Below are 11057 nucleotides of genomic sequence, written 5' to 3'. Positions count from 1 at the left end.
TTCATTTGAAAGCAGAAAAAAGAAGCCAAGAAACTCACCTTTTAGTTTAGGTGGATACAGGGAAGCTTGGTGCCTTTTAAAGTAACCAATAATTTCCTAGAAGATCTGTATTAATTTTTATAGCAAATATAAATAAATAAATAATGATGATGAAAAATCATGATATTGGCCTATAATTGGGACAAACCTGTGGAAATACGGAAAAGAGATTTACAGCATCAGTTTCTGAGAATGACTCAAACTCAGTTCTTGATCCAAAGCAATCAGCATTTCTCAGGTTCTTACACAAACAACATTCAACCAGTCTCATTAAATATTCAATACATATTCAATGTTATTAAATATTGAACACCATTTAATAAATACAGCCAAATTAATCAAGACTTTGATTGGTGATAGCAGGTTCATAAGGAGCCTGTCAAAATCATTTGATGTGGGTTTTGTTCTGGTAGTTTTCTTCTTTCTCCCTGTTTTTGAACATGTGTAGAGCTTGTGGTGTAGGGCTAGATTTAAGTGCTGGACTTGGAGTCAGAAAGACACATGATCAAATCTCACCTCTGACACTTACTAGCGTTGTGACCATGGACAAGTCACTTAACCTCCTAATTTACTAAATGCTTTCCATACCACAGCCCTGTGAGTTAGGAAGACCAGGTATTTCCCCTACTTTGCAAGGGAGGAAACTGAGCCCCAGAAGATCAGTTGGACAGCTATTTATTTATTGGGTACCTACTATGTGCCAGGCACTGTGCTAAGTGCTAACATGTCAAGTGACTTGCTGCGGACCACCCACATCTTTTTCACATAAACTGCTAAAATACTGTATCTTACCCCTCTTATATTTGTATAGCTAATGAAATATGATTGAAATGTTTTTGGATTATGAGTCTCTCAATCAATGTGTTAGCTCCCTAGCTTTGTGTCATATGTGGTCAAATTTGCTAAACTGTGCAATTAATTGAACAGCATTTAACAAGCACCTACCATGTGCCAGGAACTGTGTTCTCAGAATAAAGATAGTCTCAGAACTGTAGGAGCTTATATTCTATTGAGGGAAATAATACCTACACATATAAATAAACATAAAATGTACATAAATTAAATGCAAGGTAATTTGAAGGGTGGGGGCTAGAATCTCTTTTTGTTCTCTACTCTTTTACCCAAATCACTGATAAGGAGGTTAAATAGCATAAAGCCAAGCACAGATTTCATAGGCATTCCCCTAGACTTTACCTTCCATAGAAACATTGGGTCTCTTTGGATCCAGTCATTCAACCAGTTCCAAATCCACCTCAGAATACTATCATTTTCTAGTTCATATGCCTCTTTTCTTGTCCACAACAATAGCATAAGAAACTCTGAAAATGCTTCTCTTAAGTCTAGGTTAACTTTAACCACAGACCTGGACCTGAAGCCAGGAAGACTTGAGTTCAAGTTTTGCCTTTGACACATACTGGCCACATGTGGCTGGGTAAACAGCTTAACATGTTAATGTTCTAGACAACTCGCTAAGTCCATGAGTTTCAGAGACAGTGTCAACTTGAATTGGTAAAGAGATTTTCATTACTTGGAAGTTCCCAATTCCCATGAAATCACAGGTCCGGTCCTCCCTATCCCTATTTCCTTAACCAGTTTAGTAAATTTGTCCAAAATGTAAATGAGGATAGTCTGGCATGGCCTGTTCTTGATAAGCCAAGATGGCTTTTTGCAAACCCCACTTACTTCTCTAGACCATCACTAGCCATCACTTTAATAATACATTCTGTTATTTTGCCCGGAATACAGCAAGCTCACCAGCCAATTTAATTCAATTAAAACAAACCCACATTTATTAAACACCTACTATGCTTATGGTCTTGTTAGGTGATAGGGATACAAAGCTAAAAACAAAGAAACCCAATCACTGTTCTCTGGGGGATACAATATATAAACAAGTTAGTAAAAACAGAGCACTAATGATGCTTCAGGAATCATATCAGACATTTCTTTCAGTACCCTGGGTTGCAATTCATCTGGGCCTAGTGACTTGAACTCATCAAGGGCAGTTTAGATCTTTGCTTACAATCTCCCCATTTATTTGAATTTCCCTATTAGTCATTTTTGGTCTGTCTTTTCCAACAGATAAATTATTCTCCATGGAAGAAAAAGCAAGAGAATAAGAATTAATTATTTTCCCCTTCCTTCAGTCTTCCATGAACATTATTTCTGCCCACTCAAACTGGCTCTATCCCCTCTTTGATCTTTCTCTTTTCTCCAATATAATTTTAACCTCTCCTTTCTCCTATTTTCTTTTCTTTAGAATTTTTTTCATCAGTTTTAGCTCATTCTGAGTTTTAGCAATCCTGGCACTATTTTTATAGGGCTGTGCTATGCTTCTGTATACATCCTCTGTGACCTGCTCTTATTTCCCTTCTTCTTTACATGTCTTTTTAAAAATGCAAGTTTATGGGTTTCTGGTTCATCTACTTGGGTCTCTTTAGATGTCTCCTTTTCCTCCTCATTGGAATTCTCTTTGTGCCTTCAAAATTTCATTTTTGAGAGCTTACCATCCTTACTAATGGCTCCCTATTACCTCTAGGATCAAATGAAAACCTGCTCTTTGGCTTCTAAAGACCTTTAGAAGTTGGCCACTTCTTACCTTTCCAGTGTTCTTATGTCTTACTCTCCCCATCACCTACCCTGCCATCCAGTGATACTGGCCTCCTTGCTTCCTTGAACAAAACACTCCATCTCTTGACCGAGCATTTTCCCTGGCTGTCCTCCATGCCTGGAACTTTCTCACTCCTTATTTCTGGCTCCTACTTTTACTGGTTTCTGAAGTCTTAGCTCAAGTCCCATCTTCAGCAAGAAGCTTTTCCCAATCCCCTTTGATTTTCATGCCTTTCCCTTGGCTTATTGACACTTTATCTTGTATATATCTTGTTTGTACATAGTTGTTTGAAAATTGCCTCCCTGTTAGATTGTGAATTCCTTGAGAGCAGGAACTATTTTGTTTTTGCCTGTCTTTGTATCCCCAGTACTTAGTTCAGTGGCTGGCACATAGTAGGCATTTAATAAATACTAGCTTATTAGTTCCTAAGCTTTCTTCTCCTGTAGAACGGGATTCCAACCTAAAGTCCAATCTGTTCTTTCTCTAAACCCTTTAATATATTCCCATAAAATCTAGGGGGCATAATAGACTATGCCCAGTTTTCATCTAATTATTACAAATTTCATGATTGAAGAAGTTACTTTTTCCATCACTTCCCCCAGGTTCCCATTATTTCTACTTCAGCCACTAATTCCTTCTTATTGATGATTAAGGTCCTGAACTGAAGTTTCCCTCTTTATTTCCTCTACCTTTTAAGGGGGGCAGCTAGGTGATACAGTGGATAGAGTGCTGGCCCTGGAGTTAAGAGGACCTGAGTTCAAATCTCACCTCAAACACTTACTAGCTCTGTGACCTTGGGCAAGTCACTTAACCCCCAATTGCTCCAGCTGTCCTGATGTTTGACTTTGCACAGCTCTCCCTCACTTAAATCCAATTCAGTGCAAGTCATCACATCTTCCTGTTGTTATGGTCCTCTCTGAGAATGAAGGACAAACAACAACAACCTTTTAAGGGATGAAATTGTCATTAAGAAAAATGAGGAAACTAGTAGCTGCTCTGCCTTTGTCATAAAGAGCCCTACATCTCCACATAAATGAAATCCCTCATCATTACTATGTCACACACCACCCTGTCAGTTTCTGATCTACTTTCCAAAACTCATCATCTATTTCCTTTTTCTGTGCAGGTGGTCTATGGCCTACTCCAATGTCACGATTGCTTCTGTTACTTATTTCATTGATTTCCTCTTAAATGTTCTCTACCGTATTTCTACCCCTCTGGTACCAGGATTTCTTCACATGAATAATAACAATAATAGCTAACATATATATAGCTTCTATTATATGCCAGGGATTCTGCTAAATGCTTTATAAATACATGAGATCATCTTCTTTTTATAAATGTTAGTCTCCTTTGCCTCTTCTGTTCCGTTTGAATAAGCTATGGGTCCCATGCTACCGAATCTCAGCGATACTAATGAGGTCAAATTTGCTTCCTTGTATGAAGATGTCTATTTTGATTTGTTTGTTATTCATACTTTATGCTTTTGTGGGTAGACATTTGACTCCTTTCTTGGGTTTTGTGTTGCTACTGCTATTTGTTCTTCTTATGCTGTAATTATTTTCTATAGTAACTGTTTTGGTAAATAGGCATAGCTTTCTTCCTCCTCTTTCCTTTTCAAAGCTGGGGCTTTGGACTTTAAATACAGTGCTCTGTCTATTCTACCAGCCTGGTCTTTGAATTTCTAGTCTAGTATTCTTTCTACAATATCATCATCATGATATGGAAAATAATTCAGAATTCAAGGCCGGACACATTTCCTGGTCTTACTGGGATGAGAGGAGTTTGCAGGATGGAAAGAGCCCAGGGTACTGATTCATTTATTTGACTGAATTATCTATGAGATGGAACAGGATATTGTTTTATCATTTTGGAATTTTCACAATTAAACAGTCTTTTTTTTTTTAGTGAGGCAATTGGGGTTAAGTGACTTGCCCAGGGTCACACAGCTAGTAAGTGTTAAGTGTCTGAGGCCAGATTTGAACTCAGGTAGTCCTGACTCCAGGGCCGATGCTCTATCCACTGCACCATCTAGCTGCCCCACAATTAAACAGTCTTATTGGAAGGAACTAGTCCTGTTTAGAATTCTAGATTGTCCCAAGAGGAGAGGCGTCCAACTTTGGGCTGTAAGCAGCCCCAAATTCCTTAGTGTGGCCAGAATCAGATTAAAATAAAACTGGGAAATGTTTAACAGAATAAATAAAAATATAATACATTATAGATAATGTTAACTTATGGTTTTCTGAGTCAATATGCAGTCCATAGGGATTAGTTTCTATTTGAATTTGACACCACTGTCCGAGAGGATGAGGGCTTACCTTTGAGGTGAAAGAAGCCCACTTTCGCCCACTCTATGTGTACCATCTGGGGCTCTGTTTCCAACTTGGAAAGATGAAGGGCTTAGTAGTATGGGACAGATGGCAACCCTGGGTTTCACAAACTCTTAAAGGACAGTGAGGATTATAATGCATGACTTTTTCTTTCCCTATATTTCCCTTGCCTATACATTTATGGACACTGCTTTGGGGGTGGAAGGGTTGTAAGGGAGCCCTTCTCAAACACTACCCAGAGAGAGATTTTATGTGGATTCTTGGTGGACTTCAGAGGGCTTAATGTTTAGGCACAGAAGCTTGTTTCCAAAAGCCTCAGAATGAAGTGGAGGTTTTATTTGCAAATAATTCTGGATGCTAGTGTGGAAAGCCTTATTATTTCTACTTTGGTGCTTCAGGTATTTTATTTTTACTTGTTTGTTTGTTTTAGTCCAAGGAAAAAGGGAAATCGAACCAAGAAGACTGCATCATGCAGCTGTTCAGTACTATCCCTTCTTTCCTTGTCATTTCAGTTCTCTGGTAGGAGATAGGGAATTGAGAAGTCTGCCCAATTCTAGTTAAGCTCTAGTGGGAAGACCAGGCTAGATTCTTTGCTTCTAGGACAGACATTGAAATTAGGGGATTGAAGATGATCCCCAAGGCCCTTTCAAATCTTTATTTTTATTTTTTAAATAGGGAATGGGGAGGAGGGAGGAGGCAGAGAGACAGTGACAACGTTGGTGCAGAGGCAAAAGAAAGAAGGCTTAAGTTGAAGCCTGGGGTGGGGGGAGGGGAAGGAAATAACAGAGAAAAAGAGAGTTATAGATGAGGAAAAACAAGGCTTCTCTGTCCCCTGTCCCATTCTTGGACCTTCTAGCCTGGACACCAGTCTTCCTAGCGTGTTAATGATGTCCTGCCGTTTTCTCTTTTGTTTTCTGGTCCTTCTTTCTCTTCCTCTGCTCCCGATCTAGATTAAAGTCCCTTGTGTACTCTTCAGCTTGCTGCGGCTCAGGTGCGGGTCTTACGCGGGGCTCACTTAGGTTCTCCCTGCCTGCCTCCCTCCCTCCCTCCCTCCCTTTCCCACGTGCGGCCCGCCCCGCCCCTCGGCCGGACTAGCCAGCAACGTTGAGTAGACGCCGCTTGGACACCCGCAACTCCAAACCCGTAGAGGCGGAGAGAGAGTGGGAGGGAGGAAGGAAGAGAGATGGAGAAAAAGGGAGAGACCGAGGGAGAGGAGCAGAAATGAGAGACTGGGAGATAGAATAGAGAAGGTAGGTCAGAGGGAATCGAGAAGGGACATCAAAGGAGGAAGAAAGGAAGAAAAAGAGAGGAAAGGAGAGGGGGAGAGGGAGGAGGGGCAGCAGGGAGAGACAGAGGGACGAGGGGAGTGGTGGGGGCTTGTTCGGCAGCCGCGGCAACAGCTGCAGCCGCCGCCGCTCCTCCAGCCTCCGGCTCGCAGGGCCGGTTGCGGAGTCTCCGCTCCCGATAACCAGGCTTCGGAGCTCCCCTCATCTCGCGGCCGCTGCGCTTTGACTCCCGAGGAGACCCGGTCATCTCGGAGCCGCCAGGGTAGGTAAGTGATGGGGAGCGGGAAGAGGCGGATCGGGAATAAAGGGTCCCCGGGGCCGGGTCCCACACTAACTTTGCCCCGCACCCCTTCCCCTTACTCATGCCCTTGCCGCCTCTCTCGGGTTCAGCCTCGATCCAAGATGCGGCACTCGAGTTTTGCGGGGAGGGTTGGGGATTGTGACCAGAACCTGGGTGGTCCGGCAGGAGTCCGGGGGCGCCGAGGTGAGCCCACAAGGCTGGGCGCATGGCTGTGGGGAAGCCGGCTAGAGAACCCCCCCGGACTCGGGGCGTCCCTGCAGCCGCGTGCGGCTTCCCTCCACGTGGGGGAAAGGAGCAGAGGGAGAGAACCCTGGCAGCACCGCGGCCCCGTGGTCCCTCGTGGGCGGCACGGCTGCTGGGGTGTCTCCGGAGGCTGGGCGCGCGGCTGACTCGGGTCCGCAGGCGGTGTCGGGAGCCACCTCGCCTGGGGTGCCTGGAACACGGCACCGTACCCATTTCTGCTCCCGTGGGTCTTTCCCGTGGCTTCATTTCTGCAGGCGGGAAGAGGAAAAATGCTCCCCCTCCCGTCCCACCCCGTCTCCTTACTGCCGGCTTTCCTTCTCTCCTGCCATGACCCACACCCCGATTCCTAAACCCTTTCAGAGTGGGCACCCAGAGTGAACGGGTTAGCTCGGGGCGAAGCTTGGGCGCGGAACTGAGGCGTTAACTTCATCTATCCCTAACGAAAATGGCTTTCCGTGGCTGGGTTGAGAATCGACTCTGTCTGTACCCGGAGAGTGGATCCCGAGTTCCTAACTTTTCCCCTTTGTAGTGGGGTGTTACTTCGAGGAGAGGGTAAAAGGGCAATGACCTCTCTAAGTGTTCCAAAACAAAGTCGGTTTTCCAAATGTAGTTTGTTTATTGATTTTGCGATCATAACCCAGAAGGTGAGTCACTGGGTGATTAAAATACATTTATTTATTTATTATTATTATTTTTTGATCACAGCAACTCGTAAAGACCGCCTACTAAGGCACAGAGAGGGTGCGATCTTTGGTTGGCGGAAACTAGCTCCCCATACCCATGAGACCGCGGAGAGTTGAAGTATTGAAGTAATAATAATTTTGAACCCAGAATATTTCTAATGGGACAAACGCGGGTCTCTGTTTGAGATTCAGGCATCTGTGTGTGTTTGATAGCAAAGAGCTGGCAAGCAGGACTGTGGGCTCTTCCGTAGCCCTTGGCTGCCCTGGCTGCTTCCCCTTAACGGAGCATCTCAGCTCCGTGGCTGTGTCCGAAGCCATTCACGGTAACCCTCTGCAAACCTCTCCTGAGGCCCAAATGCCTCCCCCCGCCATCCCCTTCACGTTTCCTTTTCAAAAGACTAGTGTCGCTAAGTGGTTAAGCGTTGGCATCGCCCCAGGGGTGAGAAGAGGGAATAGTAGTCTCTCGGGTTGGGTGAGCTGGGTTTGTTTTGAATCTTGGTGATTCTTTTGGGGACACCCGAGACTAGAAAGGCAGTGACCGAGACTCGGAGGCCATTCTCTCCGACAGGGAATCTGTGACCTCTGGGAAGGAGAAGAGAGGTTACTGGAGGAGGTTGGGTGGGCAAAAAGGTGGGCTGGGAGTCTGCTTGCAGGTTGGGTGGGATTGGTTTGGGGAAAAGGCACAAAACTGTTTCCTTCGAGGAATGAATAAATCCTGGGGAGGGAAAGGGGCTGAAAGCCCAGGTCTTGGGAGCTCACTTCTGACTTCACTATAGAAGAGTTTCAACTCCAGCTTTCTTTGTCCTGGAGGAGGTCTCCCTGAATAGGAGGCAGGTGGGTTTCCATTCAGGTCTTCCCAGTCTAATCAAATTCAGGTTAATGAGGGTAACACCTGAGAGCTTTGTGGAGAGGTCATTCAGCTATACCCCCTTAGAACCTAGGATTGGATCCTAGGGACTGGACCTTGTCATATATGTCAGCCAACAAGTATTTGGGGAAATGCAGTCTGGATATATTCAACATTATGGATAAAACTAACAAATAGTGTCTCTTAAGTTAATATAAATTTAAAAATTTAAATGGAAATGGAGACATGTTAGTTAACTTGCGACTCCAATGGGGGCCTTTGGAAGGCTGGGCTGTGTGATTGCTAGAACTGCACTTGATTGCATGAAGGAGGCTTAGGGGTCTCAAGCAGTACTATTTCTTTGGCAAATGCTGCATTGGGAATCCAGAGATTGGCAGATAGACTTGAAATGAAAGGCCTTAGCTTTGAATCCTAGTTCTGCCACTTACTATCTGTGTGGCCTTAGCCAAGTCAGAACCTCTTTAATCCTCCTTTTACTTAATCTGTAATGGGAATTGCAGGGCAGCTAGGTGGCACGATGGATAGCATGCTGGAACTGGAGTCAGGAAGACTCATCTTTCCGAGTTCAAATATGGCCTCAGACACTAGCTATGTGACTCTGAGCAAGTCACTTAATCCTGTTGCCTCAATTTCCTCATCTGTAAAAAGAGCTAAAGAAGGAAATGGCAAACCATTCCAGCATCTTTGCCAAGAACCCCCCCCCCCCCCCAAATGGGGACACGACTGAAAAGACTGAACAACAACAAATGGGAATCATAAGGTGATACTGCCCTCACTGGCTTGTCCCTGGTGAGGGGATTTGTGACCTCTAAAGTACATAGAAGTGTTAACTATTTTGGTGATTCAAGAATCATTCTTGACCAAAACAAATACTAATTTAGCTTTTTTGAAATACCAGGGATAGGCTAGCATAATAGGGATTCCTATCATCTAGCCCTTGCCTTTTAGGAGTTTTTAGCTCTAAATCTTATGAATTAGAAGAGAGGGTAAGGACTACTTTATGTTGTAGTTAAGTGCCACCCTTAAGTGATATAGGACTTAAGAGGAGGGAGAAATGTTCTTTGGATTGGGAAGGCAGTGAAGGCTTGCTAGAAGAGATGGGACCTGAGCTAAGCTTTGAAGGAGAAAGGGGAGTTCAATGTGCAGAAATGTGAGACCATTCCAGGTAGTATGAATTACTTGACCTAAGATCCAGTGGTAGGAAAGCTGTAGATGTTTATCTTAAGGGACAAGGAGTAGATCATAATTTGGAATTGTAAGGAGAGAGCAAGGCACTTGGGTAGAAACTAGGACCACTTTAATATAGGGCTTGATCTTACAATCAGACAGCCCTTGGTTAGATTCTGAAGTAGGGTGGTCAGATAGTATGCATATTGGATTTTATTGATTAGGTGCCATTGATTCAGCGAGGACTACTTTTTGCTTTGCAACATTTTGACTACTTCCTTGTTATTCCTTAACAGCAAAACATTTATGGAGTACCTACTGTGTGAAGGGTCCTCTCTCTCTCTCTCTCTCTCTCTCTCTCTCTCACACACACACACACACACACACACACACACACACACACACACACACACACACACAGTGACCTGGATCATAGATCTAGGGCTGGAATCAATCACAGAGGCTACCTGGTTCAATTTTTTTTTTTTTAGTGAGGCAATTGGGGTTAAGTGACTTGCCCAGGGTCACACAGCTAGTAAGTGTTAAGTGTCTGAGGCCAGATTTGAACTCAGGTACTCCTGAATCCAGGGCCGGTGCTCTATTCACTGCGCCACCTAGCTGCCCCCATACCTGGTTCAATTTTGGCATGTTACAGATGATGACATTTAAGGTCAAGGATGTTTAAGGCACTTGCTCAAGGTCACACATGTAGTAAGAATCGAGGGTAGGAGTTGGAGCCAGGTCACTTGACTCCACAGTCATGGTGCTCTTTCCATAGTCCTAAACTGCCCCTCTTGGGTATAATTATTGCTGACATTTCTATAGCTTTTTAAGTCTTGCAAAGTACTTTATATACCATATCATCTCACTTGATCCTCACAGCAACTCTCTGAGATGGGTGCTCCTGGTATTATTATCTCCATTTTAGAGAAGAAGAAATAGGGGCTCAGAGAGGTTAAGTAATTTGCCCACAGTCACAAAGCTAGTCATCGTGAGAGGAAGGTTTTCAATCAGAATCCAATGCTTTTACCCCTACACAAAGATGCCACTGGTAATTCCAACCTCTTTATGCCTAGCTTTGATTAAAAGCTTGATGGTAAAAGCTGTTGGCTGAGATGAAGTTTGGGGAATATCTGTAGGTTTAAATGATCCAGTCTTCTTGTTGCTATGGATAAGGAAGAGAAAGTTGTATTTATGACCTTCCACCAGGGACTCTCAAATTGTTTGGCAAACAGTACCTCTGGCAGAGTAGAAAAGGAGCTGTGGTAACAGTAATAATGGTTTGATATTATACGCTTAAAGAAAGGTGCTGTGTAGTACCCGGCTCTCACAGCTGCATTTTGGAAGTCCATAGCTTCATTATTTTTTAGACCAGAAGTGAGATTTCTTTGGTGTAAGGAACTTCCAATGACAAAACACCCTTCAAGGTAGATCCTCACCTCCTCTGTGTCTTACGATTAGTTAAATGAATTGTCTGGGGTCACCCAGCCAGGTTGTGTTAGACTAAGGCTTGAAACCAAGTCTTTCTG

The 11057-nt window shown here is 43.8% G+C and overlaps 1 protein-coding gene across 9 annotated transcripts in view; it reads left to right on the top strand.

Moving 5' to 3' along the window:
- The first annotated feature begins 6106 nt into the window (after positions 1 to 6106).
- Positions 6107 to 11057, top strand: part of MEGF11 (multiple EGF like domains 11) — a 466023-nt gene continuing 461072 nt past the window's right edge. For 7 of the 9 annotated variants that reach the window (XR_006354901.1, XR_006354902.1, XM_043986263.1 and 4 more), the window contains exon 1: positions 6107 to 6532. The gene's annotated coding sequence lies outside the window, so the exon portion shown is untranslated. The remainder of the gene's footprint in view (positions 6533 to 11057) is intronic. The other 2 variants (XM_043986260.1, XM_043986259.1) reach the window with 2 other exon arrangements.

Source organism: Dromiciops gliroides, chromosome 2 (assembly GCF_019393635.1).
Source record: "Dromiciops gliroides isolate mDroGli1 chromosome 2, mDroGli1.pri, whole genome shotgun sequence".
In the NCBI taxonomy this organism is placed as follows: domain Eukaryota; kingdom Metazoa; phylum Chordata; class Mammalia; order Microbiotheria; family Microbiotheriidae; genus Dromiciops; species Dromiciops gliroides.
Note: the sequence above shows the minus strand (reverse complement) of the source record. Positions and strands in the feature narration are given on the sequence as shown.